The sequence below is a fragment of the Balaenoptera borealis genome, assembly GCF_965194805.1.
Source record: "Balaenoptera borealis genome assembly, chromosome: 20".
Classification (NCBI taxonomy): domain Eukaryota; kingdom Metazoa; phylum Chordata; class Mammalia; order Artiodactyla; family Balaenopteridae; genus Balaenoptera; species Balaenoptera borealis.
Window position 1 is genome coordinate 2,565,871 of NC_138879.1, and position 23,005 is coordinate 2,588,875.

At 45.6% G+C, this 23,005-nt stretch overlaps 1 protein-coding gene and 1 long non-coding RNA gene across 2 annotated transcripts in view; one reads left to right on the forward strand and one right to left on the reverse strand.

Annotated features, from left to right (window-relative positions):
* MAP2K6 (mitogen-activated protein kinase kinase 6) overlaps positions 1–23,005 on the forward strand; it is a 134,904-nt gene that overhangs the window by 7,072 nt on the left and 104,827 nt on the right. The gene's annotated exons all lie outside the window — the stretch shown is intronic.
* LOC309617793 lies at positions 106–6,969 on the reverse strand. Its single transcript, XR_014238143.1, has 2 exons — positions 5,474–6,969; positions 106–4,823 (listed from the first exon to the last, which is right to left on the reverse strand). It is a non-coding gene; the product is annotated as an uncharacterized lncRNA (long non-coding RNA).

Below are 23,005 nucleotides of genomic sequence, written 5' to 3' on the forward strand. Positions count from 1 at the left end.
AGTTCTGAGTTGAAGCATTAAACAGGCTCTTGCTGAATCTCTCTTCGTCTGTTTTATTTTCTAGTCTGTATATCCCTCCTTAAGTCGGATTGGGGTCAGCCTTGGTTGTTTTTTTTTTTTTCCCAGAGACAATTAGCTATAGATCTGATGCCATCACGACCCACACCCAGACACCTAATTCTATCACCCTCATCATCATCACCACTTATTTTATGTCAGTCACTTTTCAGGTGCTATGCTTTTGAACTTCACATAAATCCTAGGGGGACAGATACAGTTATCGTTAACTTACAGATGAAGAAGCTGAGGCTCAGGTGAGTTCACTAACTTGCCCACGGCTGGAGAACCAGCAGGCAGCCCAGGCAGGATGCAAAGCCAAGCCTGTTTGGCCACGGGGCCCAAGCTCACAACCGGGGGCCAGCAAACTACAGCCTGGGGGCCAAATCCAGCCCCTCCTGTTTTAAGTACAGCCTGTGCGCTAAAATGATTTGCACATTTTCGAATGATTGGGAAAAGAATAAAAAGAATAATATTTCATGACACATGAAAATTATATAAAATTCGAAGTCAGTGTCTACAAATAAAGTTTTATTGGAACACAGCTCTGCTCATTCATTTACAGGTTGTCTAGGGCTGCTTTCCCCCCGCGGCTGTACAGTCCAATAGTTGTGATGGAGATCGTATGTCCCGCAGGGCCCAAAACATTTACTCTCTGGTCCTTTTCAAAAAAAGTTTGGTGACCTTGCCCTTTGTGACTTTCCTCAATCACGTAATGACTCCTGGTCCGTATTACGTTCCTCTTTGGCTTTAACTGGAAGTTGTTAACCTGGATAACTACTCGCCCATGACTCAGCCAGCGACCTCTGGGGCCCAGCCCACAGGAAACGTCTGAGTGGTGTTTCTCCTGGTTGTGAGATTGGCCGGCCATTGCTCATTTCCGCTCAGCGGAGCTACCCGTCTCCTTTGGCCCATCCTGGGGTCCTTTCCCCTCAGCTGCACTCTTCCTGTTTGCTTGACGTTTCTTTGCCTTTCTTGCCTTTCTTTCCTCTCCCGTTGAGAGGCTGTTCATTCGTTCTTCTCCTGGTCCCTTCATCCTCCCCTTCTTCGTCCCATAGTGTGTTTAAAAAACAAACGAACTAAAAACGCCTCTCATGCTACCACCATTGCCTGGCTTTGTTGATTCCTGCCATGACCCAGGTCAGAGGTGCCATCATGTCGTCTGTGTGGAATGAGGATGGAAGCCCCCCTTCATTGTAGGAGCCTCCATCTCACCCAGACGGGTTTCCGGTTGTCACCTCCTACAAAGGCTAGAGCCGTTTTCTCACATTAACTGCCCCAGGCCTGGGGACAGTTTTCTTTTGCGTATGAGTATCCTTTTGCTTTCCGAGTCACTGATATTGTGGGGATTGTGCGTATTTAGCAGGGAAGGTCCTGGCACAGGTTCTGGAAATGAAGGGAGGGGAGGATGGGGATGGAGGCTACCTGAGGACAGAGTAGCTTTGGTAGGATGAGCCCAGATTTGTTCACCGTCTTCCAAATGAGGTCCGTTCAAGTCCCATACAAGGAGGTGCCGTCATTCCTACCATCTTAGGTGGTTGCACTGCTGGAGAGCCCTTCTCTATGCCAGATACCGCGCTTAGTGATGAACATGAGTTATCTCATTCTCCCCTCACTAGGGCCCGATGAGGTGATGCCCCATTTTGTATATGAGCAAACTGAGGCTAGAGGTTAAATGTCAAGTTTGATCGTGGCGAGCAGTTGCTTTAATCAAGGTCTGTGTGACCCCAGTACCTGAGCTCCTGGCTACTCCACTTGAGATGTCACTCCATAATAAATGTCTGAACCCATTTCCCAAAAGACATGGTTGGAGATGGAAAACCTGAATGGATGCCATGGGAACTTGTGCATACCAGGGCCAGGTATGGTAATTAGGAGGGGCTGACCTGTGTCTACCTATACATGGGTTCCTTTTGACTTGTTCCTTTAAGCCTCTGTTGATCATAGAATATTGAGCCTGACTCATTCTGAGTTTTAAGGTTGAGTTCCAAGTATAAACTGCCCATTGGTTAAAGGAAGCTGGTTACAACTGGTCTACTGGTAGATACGGGTGTGTACAGACAGGAAGTTTATGTTAAACGTCAGTAATGAATGTTGATTCCATTAGCTCTCTGAGAGGCTGTAACTAAGCAGATCTAAACTTTATGTGTTTCTCTGCACATCCAAGTTGAATTGTTTTAAAACAGTAATGAGAACATGGCCCCTTTGGTAACATACCTACGTAGAGGAACAAGCCTCTTTGGCTTAGCGATTTCCTTTCTTCTTGGTTATTTCTATGTAAAGGTAACAAGTGCAGTTTCCTTGCAACTGGGCCTGAACCCGCATCTTCACTGTTTCCCTCTTCCCCTGGACACAGTGGAGGAAACCGGAATCACGTCTTTTTCGTGGTACAGGAAACGGGGGTTTCGCAAAGAGTTTTCTCTCTCTTACACCGGTGAGCCCTCTGCCAGCTGTCTCTCCAGCCACGCACAGCAGCCAGCGCCTGTGCGTGACTCCTTCCCTTGATCCCTCACAGAAGCCATGGGAGTAGGCGGCCGGGGTGTTGAGTGCCGAGTTACTTACGCCCCTCCTCACCCTCCCCCCTCCAGGCCCACTCGGGAGGGATGAGTTCGAGATAAGGGAGAGGCTGGAGTCTGGGCAACCAGTGGGGACAGAATGGCAAAGAGTCTGGGAACTATTCTGTAGTGAATGTGCAGAGACAGCCTTTCTGTGACATCTGAAATCTTTATAGGAATCTTCTCCCCACTTTATTTACTCCTTCCTGTGCCCCAAACTTCTTAGCCATTGGAAAAAACCACCCCAAAGACTCCAAACACATCTAAAGAGAGAACGCGGATAAAGGGCCTGTCCGTATCAGTTCAGCAAATAACTTTTTACCGATTGCTATGTTTAAGATACTGTGCTAGATGGAACTAAATAAAAATGCATGCTGCTCTACTTTCCCACTTACTAGCTATGAGCCTTGAAAAATCTACTTGACTTCTAGCTTCAGTTTCCTGACCTGCTAAATGGAGAGACTGATACTCATTCACAGGATCTTTATAACGATTAAGCAAGGCTATGTATGTAAGGTGCTTTGGCCAGTGCTTGGCATTCATTTGTTCAGGAACTATTTATTGAGAGCTCTTCTGGATTTGAGGCATTGAGCTATAGTAAGTTCGCCATAAGCATAACTTTGCTTTACTCTTTCTTTCCCTCTAGCCCTTAAGGAGCTTAGAGTCTAGTAGGAGGTAAGATTGCACAGAAATGCACAGAATACAAGCTAGAATCCTAGATATGCTTAGAATAGATACTATGGGTTAGAAAGCCCTGCAGGTGAGGGGGATCAGGAACATTTTTTTACAATGAGCGTGCAAGTATCAATATGATTTTCAGAGCTGTTGAGGAAATGGTGTCCTAGATCCAAAGTAAATATGGAGAAGGATCTTGACTTCAAGATCAATAAAATAACCAGCACAATGTTGATAGAGGCAGAACAATTCCTTAGAAGAATAAAGAAGAGAAGATGCCCTAGGAAAATCTCTGGAGCTTCAAAGACCTTATGTGTCTTTTCTAAGAACTTCCTTTTCTTAGCAAGCTCAATATGGTTTTATCACTTATGATCACAGTAGGTTAATAAATGGAACATGTCATATCTCATACTTTTAGGTGTTTTTTTTTTTTTTTTTTGGATTGTGGAAACTCCAGGAAATCTAGAGGTTAATAGTTAAACAAGTATATCATATCTACTGGGTTTATAGGCACACTGTAATTATATAAGCAAGCTGTTGGTTCAATAATCAACGTCTACCTAGGTCAGGGAATAGTTTCCAGAGCATGGCCACGGCTGTAATTTTCATTTTTTATAATCCGCCAACCTGCCTTTTCCACTTCTTAGTTCCTTTTCTCTTTTCTAGAATTAGCTGAAGTCAGTTGAAAAGAAGGAAAACTGCACTTCTGAATTCTCATTTTACTTTTACCTGAAGAGAAGTGCTCCAGAAAGTTCTTTGTTTTACCACACTTACTTTCTCAAGCATGATACCGGGTACTGGCAAGGGAGTTCATACATTTTTGTGTGTATTTTTAATTTCAGAAAAATTCCATTTAAAAGGTGAACAGATTTAATACAATTGATATTTTAATACAATTGTTAGATTAAATCCGTGTTTCTTTCATTATCTTGGTTTCAAAAACACAGTGACCTACAGCTCTGGAGCCCACAATAGGCTGCTTCTCAGTGTAACTATACTAAGTCACCTTTTTCTCCTTGGTGACCTCATTCAGCTCAGGGTCCATAGAGTGAGGTGGGTGGGCTGAATCACCCCCAGTCCGAGTCAGGAAAGCCAGGGGGCAGTTTTTGCCTCACCTTGCTGGGCAGTTAAAGAGAACATACAATCAGCCAGGGGGCTAGGACCGACCTGCCAATTCTGTCATCTCCTTCAAGTGGCTTGCTAAGTCTCCTTGCTTGGGACTTTGATCCTGAACGAGCTTCTATTTTTATAGGTAAAGTAGGGGGGGAAATGCAGATTTAGTTCTGGAGTTGATTTAAGAATGAGATTGAGAAATTTTGATACACTAGGGTTAGGATGACTTTTTCTGTCTTAAATTTCAATCTTTCTTTTCTGGTGTGACCTGTCCTTAGGCAAGACCGACAGCAAGTCAGTGTTGGCGGGGCAGGGGGTGGGGTAGATGCGTGAGATTGTGTGTCGGGGGCAGAGGACCATATATTTCTTGGTTGAATTTAACAAGCGTTATTGAACAATCATATAAATAACCTGCACCTTGCGCTGTGCTCTGTGGCTACAAAGGTGCATAGAATTCCATCTCTACCCTCAAGAAGCTCACCGTCTAGGAGGATGTGTTAGTTTGCTAGGGCTGCCATAACAAAGTACCGCAAAGTGGGTGCCGTGCGCAACAGGAGCCTGTTGTCACACAGCCCTGGGGGCGAGAAGTCTGAGCTCAAGGCGGCAGCAGGGTAGATCCTTCTGAGGTCTGTGAGGGGGAGCCTGCTCCGTGCTTTCCTCCTGGCTTCTGGGGCTTTGCAGGCGATCTTTGGCATTTCTTGGCTTGTAGAAGCATTGCCCAGATCTTTGCCTTCATCGTTACACGGCCTTCTCCCAGTGTGTGTGTGCCATCGCCAAATTTCTCCTTTTTATAAGCACACCAGTCCTATTGGATTAGGGACCCACCCTAATCCTGTATGACCTCATCTTAATGATATATGCAACCACCCTATTTCTAAGTAAGACAAATTCTCACGTTCTGGGGCGCTGGAGGCTAAGTCTTCAAGTTAGGAATTTGGGGGAGGGGACCGAGTTCAACCGTAGCATGAGAAGATGAGCACGCCAGCAGGTGAACGCTCCTGCGTGTGATGCGCGTGTAGCTTTGGTACAAGGTGCGGTTGGGGTACGGAGGAAGGAGGAGGGCACCCTTCAACCTGGGTCAGGGCCTGTTGGTAGAGGGAGGACATTAACTTGGCCAAATGGAACTTTCGGTGTCGTGCTTCTCGGGAGAATAAGCAAGTAAAACGGGAGACTTGCCGTCTGGTCCTTGAGCACACTACCGGCTCTTTCTTCTGATTTTCTGTTGTTAGTGAGAGACTGGATGCTTCTAAACTGGGGGGCGGCGGGAAGGGGGTTGTTAAATTCACACACGCACACATACACGCACACACACGCATGCACACACACACACGCTGTTGCTGTCTTGATTCCCAAACTTAATTAGTGTTTGCTGGTGAACCGGCCGTGGCTGTCACATGCCCCTTCCGTGCACACAGACGGAGGCCTTTCCCTTTGTAACAAATGGTTCCAGTCCTAATGGAACAAAGCTTAAGAGGGAACGGCAGTGAGTAAGAACCAAGGATCTGTAGCCGGGCAAAGCTTATTTTTAGAAAAGGCCTGTAAGCCTCAGGAAAAAAAAAAAAAAGTACTACTCGAGTGTTAGCAAGCTCTTCCAATATTGATTATTAACAACAGGTCTTTTCAACTTGTGTGTCTTACTTATTCGTGTTAATAGGCAGCTTTATTTTATGTGGTCTGAGTATGTTTAGCATAAAATTCTGGATAAAAATACCCGCATCAGCTTCAGGAAGAGGGGACAGTAAGGGATGAAAGTGTCAGTATGTGTCATATGGGGTGGTCAGGGGTAAGGCCAGTGGGAGGGAACTTTCCCAGCTTAGGACAGATGTCCATCATCGGTCAGATTGTCCTGCCAGGGTATTGATGGCAGCATCCTTCAAGCGCACGGCCAGGTGGGCAACCCAGAACAGGCCACGGGAAGGTAAGGCATCCCTCAGAGCTGGGTGGACGGTCCCGGGGCAGGTGATGCAAACAGCAAGAGAACAGGTGGGCAAGCAGTAGTGAGGCAGAAAGTCAAGAATGAGATGAGCCAACATGGAAGAGGAGTAAAGAAATCAGCAGCAGGGAGGTCAGCTGGAAAGCGGGGATCAGAGAGAGAAGGGGTCTGAGGGCCCAGGGCGCAGAAGCCAGGCATGAATGTAAGTTTTTATTCCATAGTGGCCCTGCATACAAGAGATAAGCATCCACCTCACCTGCTTCCTGCAGCTTCGGATGCCGTCTCTGTTCACCTGCCTACGGTGTGATGCCGCCTGCCTAGGCAGCCAGGGTGTGCGGATAAGAGGAAGAAGAGCAACAGGAACTAGCTTGGGGCTTGTTTAAAGCGAGCCCAGACTCCTCTCCTCGCTGAGTACCTGCACACAGCTCTCCAGGTGGGACCAGCAGAGTCAGAGGAAAACAGGAAGTAGTGCATCAGTGGATGGTCAGACCACTGGTTTTAGAACTAAAACCAGCCTCTGATTTTCCGTCTCAGATTTGGAGGCGAACACGATCTCATGTGGAAAAGCAGCCCTGACTCCTAGACTTCCAATTCCAAGGCAAAGCTGGGAAGGAGAAATGAAACTTCTAGAGGAAAGTTTGTTTTAAAAAGGGCATCGGTGTGGGGGGGGGGCACCTGAAACTAATATAATATATGTCAATTATAATTCGATTAAAAAAAGTATATCGGGGGATGCAGAGTCTTTGTGAAAGCAATTGGGCAGTGTCGAGAACCCGGACAATTTCGTTCCCATTTATGAGACTCTATCCTAAATAGCGAGTGATTTTTGAGTGCCTACTGTGTGCAAGGCTTTGTGATAAGCACTAAACTTACTAGGGCTAATCTTCATAAAAACCTGAGAGGTAGGTAAAATTATCCCCATTTTACAAAGGAGGAAATTGGAACTTGGGTTAATAACTTGCCCAGAATCATACAGTTAGTGCTTTGCAGAGCTGGGATTTGAATCTAGTTCATTGAAATCCCAAAGTTCATGTTTTTCACTATGTAACTGCCACGTGAAAATAGTGAAAAACAGAAACACCCTATTGCATAATAATAAGGGAATAGCTGAAGTTACAGATGCCTACCTGATGTAATAGGTAATGAAGGCGGACGAAACCACTAATGGAAAGATGCTTATGACCTAGGAAGAGTGTATACAATATACAGGTAGAGTGATCACAGGTACGTGTATGCATTTGTGTGTTTGTGTGTGTTTTGTTTTCCCTCCAATAAAAGAGTCTTTATGAAGGAGAATTTTATTGAGTCCAGTTGCAGGAGGTACAGCGGAGCCTGGTGGGAACTGAGAAAGGCATCTTCTGACTCCTTTCTCTCTCCCTTTGCAGGGGCCTCGTTCTGCTTTTCTAGAAGAGTCTTTACTCTTCTCCCCTGCAGACCAGGCTTTGCTACCTTATCAGTGTGTGCATGGTGTAAAAGAGCCCCTAGCCCTGCATCTGTGTGACTTTGTACTTGAGTCCCCACCATTTTTTGACTAGTTGCAGTCTCTGGTCTGAGATCAAAATCTCTATTTTGCAAAAGAAAAGATAATCCTGACGACGAGTGGGTGCTGGATTGAGTGGATCTGAGTCAGATGTTCACATACACCAGAGGCACGAGGATTAAACACGTGGCCCGCTGCCCACTTAGAGGGGCTGTAGGAACAGGTTATCTGAGTACGGGCCTAAGTGAGACAAACGGATCGACATAATAAATCAGGAAATACATGAGAAAATGAAAACAGCGAACACGGCCGTTTAGCCTTAAGCTTGAATGGAACTTTGACAGTATTGTGACCTGTGGCATTTTACATTTGCATAATATTTTTAAAATTTGCATCTGTTAATGATGAAGAACTTAATTATTAAGGAAGGAGCTGATTCTACTCATATTCCCTCATATTCTCTGTGAGGGGAGGAGACTCAGACCGTATACACCATCATTTGCCTTTATAAGGAGGCCACTTGAGCAGTGAAAAGAGCAATAATACCATCTGGTGAACAAACTGAGTCAATGCCCTGGAAGTGAAGAACAGCACAGAAAAGGCACCCTGGTGCTCTCTAATGGCTGAGTGATAAACACATGATTAACTTTCGGCTGATGTGACAGCTGCCCAAGTATATTGGTACAAAGAGTCTGGGCGGTAGATAGATACCTGGCAAAACGTAAAGAGTTTAGAACCATGGCACGTTACATCTAGCGGGGACCCTAGAAATCATGTAGGCCAAGCACTTCATTTTATAGACAAAGCAGTTATGATCAAGAGGGATCAAGTCACTGGGAAATCCAAGGTGACGGTGGATCAGGTCGGGAAGACAATCTCCTGACACTCACAGGGGCTGCTGTTAGCATCCTGGGCACATCCTGACGCTAGGCCAACCTCTGACTCTCTGGGAGGCCCTTATGCTCATCCTAGAAAGGCAGAAACTAATGAACCCTTGAGGCCTAAAGATAAAAAATAAACGAGAGCACCAGGCCCAGGAAATCAGGACCTCTGTTTATTCAGTCGGTCATCAGATGATTGAATGGGTCCGTTCAATCCTGCACGCAGTCATTCATCCATTTATTCGTTCCCTGACCATTTACTAGATGCTCTTGGTGGGGTTCACGGCTGGGTGCCAGGGAGGGTGCAGAGAGATGATTCCTACTGGCAAGAAGCTCACGTTCTAATGAGGGACAGACGTGTGTACCAACATTTGTGACTTCATGAGAGCTCAGAGGAAAGGCTGAACAACTGCTTAGATCTTGGAAAGGGAATGGGAGGCTTGGAGACTGGGTGGTAGTCAGGAGCCTGAGCAGACCCAGCTCTGGTCTGAGGGGCGGCGTGTGCAGGCAGGAGCGTCCAGGAGATCCTAAAGCCTCTTGTGGCTGCAGTGTAGGGGGTCATCTAGCAGGGCAGTGAGGTGAGGGCGGAGAAAAGGCAGGGACCAAGGTAGGGAAGGCCTTGCAACTTGGGAGCCGCTCATTGCCGGACTCAAATCCACAGTATGAAGTACTGCTGAGAGAGGGTTTCTTCCAGCAGCTAGCTCAGTATAATTTTTTGTATTTTAGACTCAACTCTGCATCTCTGTCCCTTGGCAACAGGTTTTGTTAATATCCTGAGCTGGGTTTAAAGTGGAGAGCCAAATTGGCCATGAAAAGCTTTCCTTTGGCAAGTCGACGACTAACTTTCTCTATCAGTTAGGAAAAAAAAAAAAAGATATTGAGCTTTATGGGAAAGAGTTTGCAAGGGTTGATTAGTATTGGTAGTTTTCTTTCACTACCATTTGATAACTCAACTCATAATGACATTTTGTTGGTACTTCACCAGCTCGCGCTTGCCTCTGCACCAGGGCATGCCCGGAGGCCTGATTCTACGGTTTTCGTTCATAGGAGCATGTCTCCCACCCTGCTGTTTTTAGTTTTTAGCTAATGAACTTGACATTCCTGCCTGCTAAGCCCCGGGGAGATTGTCTGCTTACCCCATTCGCTTTCCTCCGTGAAGGCAGGCGAGTGCTACTCACATCTGAGGGCCTGACATTCTGGAGGTTTTACCGACGGAAACCCCAGCCTCGGTTCTAGAGCCTGAGATTCTAACCATCCGGACCTCTGGAGGTGGGTCCTGCTCTCTGAAAAAGGAAAACTGCTCCATGGGTCCCAGTGTCTTAACAAAAGTGCTAGAGGGAGCACCTAGGAAATGGAAAATCAAACCTAAGATGGTTTCTTCCAAATTTCATGAGCAGTTAATATTATTTTTGTGTTATTTTCAACTTGCTTTTTTTTTTTAACTCAAAATTTCCACAGCGTTGCATAGTTCTTAGCAACAAACTTAGCAACAAATCAGAGAAAAAAATCAACCAGTTTTCTGTATTTTTTCACTAGATGTGTAATCTATTTCCTCTTACCTCCTTGGGGCTTGGTTTCATCTTCTTGTAACTAGATGGTCGCTAATTCTGTTGTTTTAAAGAAATGCCTAATTTGATTGGGAAGATACATTAAGGCTGAAACGTGCAGAGAATACAGAGAGATGGTGCAAATTCAGAAGCGTGAAATTAAGGCAGGTGCACCCTAGTGGGTGAGGTATCAATATTTCAGACATTTCACCCTTCCTCTAACTCCGTTTGGGCTCAAGGAAGTCATCCATGCTTTTACTGTTTGTGGTAGAAGTTTGGGAGAAATTAACTACTTAAACCATACTCTAATAGTAACCTGAATTTATATGTAACTGGACTCATTTGTTTTCCAAACTGCATTTATCCATTTTAAACGCCTCTGAGAATAAAGATAAATATGATCCTGCAATCCCACTCCTGGGCATATATCTGGAGAAAACTCTAATTTGAAAAAATACATGCACCCCAGTGTTCACGGCAGCACAATAACCAAGACATAGAAGCAACCTAAGTGTCCATCGACAGAGGAATGGATAAAGAAGAGGTGGTACATGTATACAATGGAATATTACTCAGCCATAAAAAAGAATGAAATAATGCCATTTGCAGCAACATGGATGGACCTAGAGATTATCACACTAAGTGAAGTAAGTCCGACAGAGAAAGACAAATATCATATGATATCACTTATATGTGGAATCTAAAAAAATGATACAAGTGAACTTATTTACAAAACAGAAACAGACTCACAGACATAGAAAACAAACTTATGGTCACCAAAGGGGAAAGGGGCGGGAAGGATCAATTAGGAGCTTGGGGTTAACATATACACACTACTACATGTAAAACAGATAAACAACAATGTCCTACTGTATAGCACAGGGGACTATATTCAATATCTTGTAATAGCCTATAATGGAAAAGAATCTGAAAAAGGATATATATGTGTTTATACATATATATGTATAACTGAATCCCTTTGCTGTACACCAGAAACTAACACAACATTGTCAATTAACTATGCTTCAATTAAACAAGAAAAGAAAAAGATAAATAGTGGAGATTGAGGAAGAACTTTGTTTTTCATATAAATTGTAAATGCAAGAGTTTATGATCAAGAAAGGTAAGGAAGTCTTTAAAAAAAAGGACAGACTCAGCTTTATGGATTGTTTTAGATCTGAGGTTCCTAAAAGTTAAAAAAAAAATCTAAAATGTATTTTCAATCATTTGGAATTGATTTAAAAACAAAATACACGTGCTGCCAACAGTGTTAGCTTGTTAGACTGCAAACAGCACTTTAAAAGAAGTACAGCTGTCACATTTTCTGTCCTTTGTAGAGATTTAGCCTCGGGAAGATAACAAGTTTGCAAATTAACAGATCTCATCGAAATTCCATCCTTCTTCCCTGGAGCTTCCGCTACCCCAACTCCACCGCCCCCGCCCCCCAAGAGCACAATCCTGTGGTTCTCTTGATTCAAAGAACATTTTTTCCTTTTTCTCACTGTTGGATATGCTAGTTATCAGGCAGGTTTAAAATGAGAATCAATGAAGAAATGCTGTCATTTTAAAAACGGTATAATAATGACTCTACAGTAAATATTCTGCATATTTTTTTTTGCAAAAATAACTGGATGGGGGCTTTTGCTCCAGTTAATTATAGACTGGAAAGAATTGTAAGAAACACTTTTCTTTCTTGTTTTCTAGTTTATCCTCAGAGCCAGGCTCAGTGCCTGGCACGTGGTAGGTGCTTAACAAGTACTGTTTGAATAAATTGTGGATTAGCGACATGCAGAGTGAGCCTTATGCAGACTTGTAAGGTAGGCTGAGATGGGCTTTGACGAATTCAGTCTCCCTTTTCTAACCTTTCCTCTTGCTTCTCACAGGAGAACTTCTTATCACACCTGTGGAATCCTCATGTGTCTTCTTTATATGTGTATAGTTTTTATTGTGGTCAAATATCAATACATATAACATAAAACGCACTATTTAAATCATTCTAAAGTCTACAATTCTGTGGTTTTACTGTCTTCACAAGGTTGTGCAACCGTCACCACTGTTTAGTTCCAGAACATTTTTGTCACCACAGATGGAAAGCCGTCACTCCCACTCCCCGCCCCTGGCAACCACTGACTTTCTGTCTCTATGGATTTGCCTATTCTAGATATTTCCTGTGAATGGAACCATACAACATGTGGTCTTCGTATCTGCCTTCTTCCACGTAGCCTAATTTTTTTTCAAGGTTCGTTCGTGTTGTAGCGTGTTGTCAGTACTTCATTCCTTCTTACAGCTGAATAGCATTCCATTGTTTGGATATATCACATTTCTTTCCTCTTTTTACTTCCTATCAAAATCTAGTGTCTAAGAGAGCCTCTTAAAAAGTAGTTAATAAACTACATAATAAATATAACTTAAAAACTCATCCAAGGGGAATTTGCGTTGTTCAAGTGGAAAACAGCTGAAAATAAAGTAATATATTTCTGATGGGGGAATCTCCAAGATGGGAAGGCATTTCCAAGGGGATAGGGGATTTTTTTTTAGTGCCACTGAATTACATATTCATGAACATCTGACTTCTTGTAAAACCAAGTCTCCCGGTGGTTGCAGGACTGGAAAAGGTATTGAACTGAGTAGATGGGCACAGGGTTCTGACCCTGGGTTCACTGTTAGTTGACACTATGTTGCCTAGTGTTTTCTGTTTGTTGTTTTGGTTTGATTTTGAACCAGGCCTTCTCCTCAGCTCTTTTACATACCTTTTTATTTCATGTAACCCTCACAGAAATTGCGTGGAGTAAGTCTACTTTGTCTCCACATTTTATAAATGAGCAGTCTGCGTGTAAGGAAATGTAGGAAGACTAGACACCAAAGCTGAAGTTTCACCTGTAGTAAAATGGGGTGCAAGACGCAGGCTCATGTCTGATTATCTTTAGCCTGAGCTCAGAACCACTTTCTTTTACATTATTATTATTCTTTTTTATTTCTTTGGCTGCGTTGGGTCTTCACTGCTGCACGCAGGCTTTCTCTAGTTGTGGCGAGCGGTGGCTTCTCTTGTTGCGGGGCACGGGCTCTAGGCACACCGGCTTCAGTAGTTGTGGCGCATGGGCTTAGTTGCTCCGCGGCATGTGGGATCTTCCCGGACCAGGGCTCGAACCCGTGTCCCCTGCATTGGCAGGCGGATTCTTAACCACTGCGCCACCAGGGAAGTCCCTCAGAACCACTATATGGCAGGGGTTGGCAAACTACGGCTCACTGTGTGTTTTTGTACAGCCCACGAGCTAAAATGGTTTACACATTTTTAAATGGTTAAAATGATCAAAAGGAATGTCTCATGACCCATGAAAGTTATACAGAGTTCTAGTTTCTGTGTTAGAACAGTCACGCCTGTTTGCTTTATGTATTATCTCTGCTTTCATGCTACAATGGCAAAATTGAGTTATTTGGACAGAAATTATGGCCCACAAAGCCTGAAATATTTCCTATCTGGCCCTTTATGGAACACATTTGCTTGTTTCCTCACCCGTAAAATGGAGACAGGGAAAGAATTCAATTAAATTATCCTTCAGGTCCCTTTCAGCTTTAATGTTCTGAGAGTTGCAGAGAAAGTTGTTTAGGTCTTCTGCTTTCCTGGGAGGTCTCCAGCCCCCTCTGCCTTCCTCACTGTCAGCAAATGCGTTTGCTTCTTTGAGGAGAAAGACTGAGTCCATCTGGAACAGACATTCCTCCCGCCCACCCCACTCCTGGTCATACCCATCCGTGCCCTGACCTCACATCTCTCTGTGCATCTGTCCTTTCACTGATTCATCTAGTCTGAGTAATAAACAAGGTTATGGTTTATCCCATGCCTGTCATACTCAGGCACTCCGTGGGACAGTGAAGAAGGTTCAGAGATGATACGTGTCAAGTCAGGTGTATTATGTCCATTTTAGGGATGTGAGAACTGAAGCTTAGGGCGGTGAAATTGCTTTTCCAGGACACATCGGTTAGCAAGTCCTGGTGCTGGCAGAGGGACCCCAGTCTTCCTGACCCCAGGGCCGCTACTTCTCTTGACCGATGTGACCTTGGCTCTCTGTCTACCTAGTTATCTCCCTGACCCCATACGGCCCCCATCCCTCTATGTATACCCTCCTCATTCCCCCCACTTTTTCTAATGTTCTTTTCCTTTTTGTATTAAGCTTGCATCCTGAGAACAATATCCCCTTGGGTCAGCTCTTCTTCTGACCATACCTGCCAGCCCTACCCCAATCCCTACCCTCATGAGATTCCTCTCCTCTTGGGTGTAATTAGGGCAAAAAAGCATGAGTTCAGTTTGGTTCTGTCACTTGTAGCCATGTGACCTTGAATACTTGACTTCCCTAAATCTGGGTGTACACATCTGTAAAATGGGATGGTGATCATAGCAGTCACAGAGGCTTGACTCGAGAATTAAACGAGATCACCTATGTGCTGTACCTAAACGTGCCTGTGCCTAACAGACACTAAGAACTGCAGCTCTTGGTCTTCTATTATTATAGAACAGTATTTTCTATCCTTTTTTTTTTTTTTTTTAAGAGTTTTTACTTTTATTCCAGAAATTTAACACTTTTAATTTGTATGCTTTAAAAAAATTTTTTTTAAATCGGGGTATAGTTGGTTTACAATGTTGTGTTAGTTTCAGGTGTACAGCAAAGTGATTCAGCTATACATATACATATATCCGCTCTTTTTTAGCTTCTTTTCCCATATAGGTCATTACAGAGTATTGCGTAGAGTTCCCTGTGCTGTACAGCAGGTCCTCATTAGTTATCTAGTTTATATATAGTAGTGTGTACATGTCAGTCCCGATCTCCCAATTTATCCCTCCCCCGCCCTTACCCCCAGGTAACCGTACGTTTATTTTCTACATCTGTAACTCTATTTCTGTTTTGTAGATAATTCATTTGTACCCTTTTTTAGATTCCACGTACAAGCGATATCATATGATATTTGTCTTTCTCTGTCTGACTTCTATCCTATTGCTCAGTCCCAAGCCCCCCAATTACCTCACTCGGTTTTCTGGGGTGTTTCATGGTCTCTTTCCACTCAAACAATCCAATTTATATTCAGCTTGTTTTTCCCTCTGTCACATGCATCCTCTCCTCTAGCCTCTTACTGTCTTTTCCCTCCAGCATCTCATACCCCTCCCATAGGCGGTGCCTTTTCACAGACTGACCATCTTCCCCGCCTTTCCTTCAAGTCCTATGCGTTTTTCAGGCCTCACCTAAGAGCTAGAGCCCCCTGTGACTGGCCCCTCTTGTCCTGGTCTCTTCCTTTATGAAATTCCTTTGAACGGGGAGTCACAGAGTCATCAACTGGCCACAAAAGGCACCACGTTGTTCTTCCCACTTGGCCAGGTTACGTGACTTCAGGAAGGTCATCCAACCCGTTGGTGGCAATGTCAGACACTGCCTTCTCTATTTTTGTATAAATAATCTCTGAATCATGTACATGTTCTTACATTATTCACCATTCAATCCACAGAGTCTCAGTACTGATTTTATGATAGGCTCTGAACTGAAGAAGGATAGTAAGGACGAGTTTCGTGCACCTGCACTTGAGAGCAAGTGCCTCCTGAGGCACCTGGCTTGCCCTGACCTACTCCTGGTCCTGGTAAGACCTCCACTTGTCCTGGGAGCTGACGATCAGGGTGGGGTGGCGTCCGGGGAATGACTAACCACACCAGAGGCTCCAGCAACATAGAGGAAGTAGTGATTAATTTGGGCGCCATTAGGAAAGGCTTCACAGTGGAAGTGACATTGGAGCTGGATTTTGAAGGATGAATAAGAGTTCAGTAGCAAGGGGAAAACATTTTGGTCAGAGTGAAGAGCTTAGGGAAAGCAAAGGAGGCCTGAATACGCATGTCCTGTATGGTATGTAAGTTTTGGGTACAACTGGGTTTTGCCTGGGGGGCAGTTTCTTAGGGAGTTGGGGGAGAGGAGGTGATGGAGTGACCAAAATTCAGATTTTTTTTAAATTAAAAAGTCCATGCTCTTCTTCTAGTACCTCATTGCACTTCCTTCCATATAAAAGGTCTGAATAGATTTGGCCCTGAAACCTTTTGAGGTGCTGCAACGTTGTCTGTTTGTCTTTCTGTGCCCTTGAACTACAATTTTGTTATTTTCAGGCTCCCCCCCCCCCCACCTTTTTTTTAATCCTTCTGCTTGCTGTGTGATGCACATTGTGAATGCAAAGGTCGATAGGGTCATAAGTTTAGTGGTGCCTCAACTGGAAGTTTCTGGATGGGGCAGGGTGCTCTGCTGGTTGATTTCTTAGCCTTGAGGATGATTTCTGAATCAATGCGAGTTCGTTGTGAAAAGGTATAGAAATTGATTCTTACTGATCTTGGCAGGAAATGAATCCATTGAAAGAATTTGGGGTAGTTCGTAGAAGATGCCGAAGGGCCAGAGAACTAAAATCAGACAACAGAGCTTGAACAGACACGAAAATATACCAAAGAAGGGGGCTGGTGCCGACACCACTGCTGCCACTAGTGGGTACGGATTCCTAGCTTGTACCACTGCTATTGGACCTGGGGTGTGGTCCTCATCGTAGCTGCTCCAATAAGGCTTCCCTTATTGGAGGGAAGGAGCTGCCACTGCTATTGTCAAGTGCCAGAGTGGATCCTGTGCTGCCCCTGCCTGTTTACATCACTAGGGGCAAATTCCAAGTCTACAGTGGTTGTGCTGGGCCCAGACTCTAGCGCAAAGGGTGCTGAGAAAGTGAGTATCCAGCTCTCTCAGCTTCCGTCACGGGTAGCTGGCTCCGCCTCGTGAGGTTGCACATTCTCCAAACATAGGAAGGGGACTCATGCTAAATGCAGGACCGGTATCTACTGCCATCTCTAAGCTGGCCATTGTATGCATGCCACCAACTTTCAGACGTATGGGAAATTTAAAGTGTATTTGCATCGGGAAAAGATTTTAACCAACAGTCTGAGATAGAGGAAGGAAACTCAAACTCGGAGGAGTTCAGTAGTGGAGTGAAAACTCTCAGTCTTAGATTACTTACTGACCTCAAAAGCAAAAGGGCTGGCTCAGCCTTAGTTAGGTCTGTCAGGGAGCTAATTCTGTTTCACTTAAGAGAAGTGAGATTTGAAATGTGAATGGCATTGCCTTGATTTGTGAATGATTTTCAGAAATCATAGACAAAATCAGAGAATAAAGTTTGTTTTATCCTTATTAAAAACTTGAGTAGTAGAATAGGTGTTTTTCTTGTTTCACAGAAGGGAAAATTGTTGCACGTTTGAATGGAGTAGCTCGTTTGGGGTTACGTAACGACCAGGTGGTCGACCGGAGGAGGCTAGGACCTAGTCTTTCCCTTTTGCTTTCTGTATTTTCACCACGCCTTGGGTATTTGTCTGTAGGAACTCCATTTTCTTTGGGTAACAAATGAATTGTCTGTAAATGCCCGAGTACCATGAAGAGTATTAAAAGAACTCTGATTTTATGCCTAACAGTTGGGTTGGTAGGACATAAACAGTAGCTTTACTTCTCAGGGTGGTTATTTGGATGGGGGATATGTTGCATCTCTATACCCTGGCTTGAAAAAGTAAACCTCGTGGAGGTGTCTCCTCCTTATTTTGAGAAATTTATACCATCAACTTCAGTTTCAAATGTATCATTCTGAGCTTTGGTTCACATTTATTTCGAGTCATTAAAGCATGCGGGTCAGGTGGCCCAAGAAATCAGATAGGTACACACACAGCTAAGGAGTTAAGAGTTTAAGCAAGAAAAAAATGTTGTTTATTTTTTACCCTGCAACAAAGGTATTTTGGGTGTGTGCACGTGGTCTCACCAGCTGCCGTCTCCCTCAATGTTAGATTAGCTTTCGCTGCTTTCATCTCTTCTGGGGACGAATGGAAACGGAGCCGGGGGCGAGGGCAGATCTATCACTTTGCCTAAGAATATCAAGTTTGTATAATCTAGCCGGTGATTGACAGTTGACTGTTCAGGGGCTGAACGCTGGCGTGCTCCTAGGGAATGAGGGCCCAGTGCAAGGATACAGCTTGGATTTACGTTCGTCAACAAGTGTTTGGAGTGACGCACAGGAAGCCTAAACTCTACTAAGTGCTAGAGATTGAATTGCCGCATATTCAGAGTCGTGTTACACGGGCTAAATCAGTAGCAGCAGGACCGGCGGAGCCAAGTCACTCTCTGTGCCTCAGTTTCTCCTACGGTGTTTAGAGGTATAGCCTAAATCCCAGACCCCTCATGTGTGGCTAGGCTTGGAGGTGGGTGTTTTCTCTCTGTCGCAGGTGAGGAAACCCAAGCTCGAGGAGGCTGAGTACTTCCCTTGGAGGTCACGGAGCTAGTCGGTAGCAGGGTGGGGCTGCAGGGCCGCAGAGTTACACCCGGGGCCCCTCAGCCTCATGGCCTCTTCTGATCCCCTGCCTTTCAGCATCACATCAGTGCCCCCCACAGATCCTGAAAGACTCGTGTGCACGCCTCCTCCGCCTTTTCACAATGGCTGTGTTTTGAGCTTGTTGGGGAACAGGTGCTTGAAAACACAATGGCTAGACTTCGTCGTGATTTCTTTTTAAAGATATTGAATTACTCAATTCTGTGAAGTAGTCACTGAGTTCGATACCCTTAGCAGGTTCGATGATGTGGGTGATTTATATAACTTCATATTTTATTGTCATCTTTGTTTCCTACCAACAAAGGAGTCCTATGTAAAGATAGGTTCGGGAAGCGGAAATGGGTGATGGCACGGAAGGCAGTTTCGTAAACAGGTAGGGCCTGGAAGAGGGGGCAGATGACGCAGGGAAGAATTAGGGCAGCCGTTTCACCTGGGGCCACTGGGGCATTCAGAAGGGTGAGCGTTAGCCGACCAGAGGGAAGTCAGGTCCTAAAGGCATGATGGGAGTGAACAGGGAGCAAGGTCCACGTTTCCCTAGCAGGGAGCCCGGAGCAGGGAGACTTGGAAAAGAGGGGACGGCTGAGTCCAGGGAGATGCAGACCTGCCAGACTGTTGAGGTCAGCTGGGAGCCAGGGCCCTTTCAACCTGAAATTGAGGGACTTCCCTGGCGGTGCAGTGGTTAAGTGTCTGCGCTTCCCCTGCAGGGGGCACGGGTTCAATCCCTGTTCGGGAATCTGAGATCCCGCATGCCACGCGGCCAAAAAACAAACAAACAAACAAAAACAAAACCAAACCCTGAAATTGCGGGGCAGCGCATGGCTCACCGCAGAGAGGAGACCTAGGGGCTCAGGGTCGGGAGCAGGCGAGCAAGCCAGGCAGCCGAGGCCGGGGACAGGGAGCCATCCTTAAACGCTTGTTCCCTCGGGAAGCAGGACAGATGCACCTAAATATTGTCACAGCGTCTCTCTCGTTTGTGTTGCTCTCCTCATTTGTACGAGGACTCCTTACCCCACCGTAAAACCAAGCAACTGGCTCAGTTATCTAGCTTTGTGGGGAAATATTCTCAGAGCATTTTTTTAAAAAACTAAAGTCCTCTCAGCCTGCAGGCCTAATTGAACCCTCTTCTACGTGAGACTCTTTCTGAAAAGGCACTGTCTTTTCTTCTTGTCACTTAAATGCAGTCTAACTTCTTTGCGTCAGAAACATGACCACCTTGCTGGTGTGTGGTGCGCGGGAGAGCCCGGGAGAGGCTGCTGGGGCGCTGGGCCCGGGTGTCCCCAGCGGGGTGGGCAGCTCTCCGTCTCCCGCTGCTGCCCTGCTGCGGCCCCTGTCCCCGTCCTGGCCTCGCGCCCGACGGCAGCCAGCGCTGGCCACTGCTCTTGCCACTCTTCTTCGTACGCTGCTTCTGTTTTTTCCCTCAGCCACGTGCCGACTGTCGGCCCCTGCGGCTGACTTCTGTAGCATCTCCAGGTAACGCCAGGCTCCTGCCTCTGGTTGGTGGATGGGCTGCTTGCAGGGCCGGATGTCCTTTCGGTGCTTTGCTTCATCGTGGCTCTTTTCAGCATGGTTCAGAGCATTTGTTTTCGTTGCTGGCGGTGGAGGTGCTTTCCTTTTCTTTTTTGCCTCTGGTGTCTTCTGTCCTTGGGTTTCACGGCTTTTTTCCACATGGTGAAGTTGCTGAGTGAAAGGCTCCCCTCACAACCGGGGTGTTTGTAGGTGTTGCAGGCCTGGCCGAGCATGATCAGCCATGCGTGCTGTGTCAAGGTCTAGGGCAAAGGCCGGCACTCCTGGGTTACAGCTTTGAAAGTGACATCACCAGTCCTTTGATGACAGTGGTGAAAGGAGCCTGTTTTTCTCCTTCTTTAACATGATTAAGAGCATCGATTTTGGAGCCAGGCGGCCTGGGTTTAAATCCCAGCTCTCCCCTAATTAGCTGTGTAGCCTTAGGCACATGACTTAACATTTTTGTTTCTCAGTCTGTAAAATGGGGATAATAGTAGTACTCCGGAAATAAGGCTGATGTGAAGATTCTATATTATGTGATATATGTTTTATATATTTATAACATTACCACATGTAAAAGAACATCATATGTCAATACAATGTATTGTTACAGTTATTATATAACATATATAATAATATATTTATAACATATATGTTATAGATCATAATAGTATATTACTCAAATTATATATAATATTATAATATATAACATATGGTGTATAAACCATGCATATAGAGTTAATAAATTTAAAGCCTTTAAAACAGAGCTGGTATACAGCAAGCAGGTGCTATGCAAGAGTTTATTATGATTGTAACAACATTTAATGGAGTATAATCTGTAAAAATACTGAGTCACTATGCTGTACATCTGAAACTAATATAGTGTTGTAAATCAACGATACTTCAACAGAAAAATAAATAGAAAAAAAGAGTCTATTCTTCTGTGTTTCTGTGGAGTTTTTTTTGGGGGGGGAGAGGGGAGTGCATTTTTGGTTTTGACTTAAAAGCAAGGCTGATTATTATTGCTCAGACTGTCCTGAGTGGTTAGTTGTCATTTCTATCCTTCATTTAAAGATGTAGTGTTTTCCTAGGAGTAGGTGCAGAGTGAATATGTGTAGCTTGATCTAAATCTGAAGCACAGCAAGCACCTGGACGGCTCTGGGTCTGGGGCAGTAGCATTTGGAAAGCCTGGTCTCAACGTTCTCCGGCCAGAAGGTAACCGGTCGGTCACCTGCCCGTCTCCTTGGGCCTCCAAACGTCTCTCTTGTTTTCAGTGCTTTTCAGCTCCCGTCCGAGACTCTTGGGTTTGGGATGCAGCCGTGGAGGTCATGCTCTGGCCCAGCCTTCACCCATGCTCAGCCTCTCTGTAGCATTTCGGAGGTCGGGGGCAGGGGGTCAAACCCATTGTTCCAGTTTGGGGTAACAGAGTATTTTTTCCTTGAGAAAAAACTTCTTCCAGAGTACTTTTTCTCTTAAGATCTGTGTTTCATGATAAAGTTGAGCTAGGAAGTTGAGGCCAGTTTTTTAGTTCCGTCAAAAAACACATTTTGTGAGCACCTTCGATGCAAGAAAAATATAAATACGATCCTGCCCTCAGAGTAATTACAGTCTAGACAGTACAGTTTTGTAAATACACACGTGTATATATAATGAAATATAATAGGAAAGTATTTTTGGTACTTGTGAACACAAAACCAAGAGGGTTCTAGTTAACCTGTGAGTGAAACGGGATGGGTAGGGGTGAATCTTGAAAAATGTTTACGGAAGGGACTTTATTTGAGCTGAATCCAGAACACGGAGTCGGTTGGCGTGAGTCAGTCAGGGAAAGGAAGCATAGTCCAGACAGAAAACAACGTGAATAAGGGCACAGAACCTCAGAGCATCCTGGTGGTCTGAGAATGGCAAGAATTTGTCCGGGCTGAAGTGAAGTATGAGTGAAGGACAATGAGAATTAACAATAGTGTACAGTCAGGGGTTATCAGCGGCATGCTGGCGCTGGCTGGTGTCTGGCTCACGAAAGCCATTTATTAAGTAGCCAGTACTTTTGCAATCTGCTTGTTAAACTGTGGGTAGCTTGAACTCGACAGTGGTGGATATATTTACACCATGGAAATCGGCCAGCATCAGGGCTTTTATCCCCCCGAAGAGGGCTTTCTCAGTGCCCTGCTGATGCTGACGCCCTTGTGGGCCCCTCCGATCGCTATTCTTTGGGGCCCCTCCGTGTAGGCCGTGGGAGCCAGTGCAGGCTGCTGGCAGGGGAGGGGCACGACCGGCTTTGTAATGTAGAAAGGGATCTCTGTGTCTTTGGTTTTGTCCCTCAGGAAACAGACCCAGAGAGGGAGCTTTTCATGCAGGAGGTTTCTGGGGAGTGTGCTTGCGACTAGAATTGAAGGGGAGTGAACGGAACATGGCTGGGCGGAAGGAAGAGGGGACCGACTAAGCTGATGAGGCCCGGGCCACAGGGATGCTTCGGACCTGGAAGCGTTCACCCCAGGGCTCCCGCCCAGAGGCACGGGGTCGGGCCTTTACGCGCCCGCCGTCCCTGGATGAGGCTGGCCCTGTGGACCCGCCGTCCCTGGATGAGGCTGGCCCTGTGGACCCGCCGTCCCTGGATGAGGCTGGCCCTGTGGACCCGCCGTCCCTGGATGAGGCTGGCCCTGTGGAGGGCGCGCAGCCCCTGGGAAGCGGCTCTGCAACTGAGGCCGCTCCCAGGAGAGGCTCCGCCAGCGGGGAGGGCGTGCCTCGGGCCTGAAGGCCACGCTCGGTGCTGCTCCACCCCGGCGACCTCTGCTCCCCAGCGGCAGCTTGGAGGGTCTGTGAGCCCCACGGGGGGAGGGCGGCCAGGAAGCCAGACGGGAGGGTGTTACTGTCGTCCAGGTCAAAGGTGATGA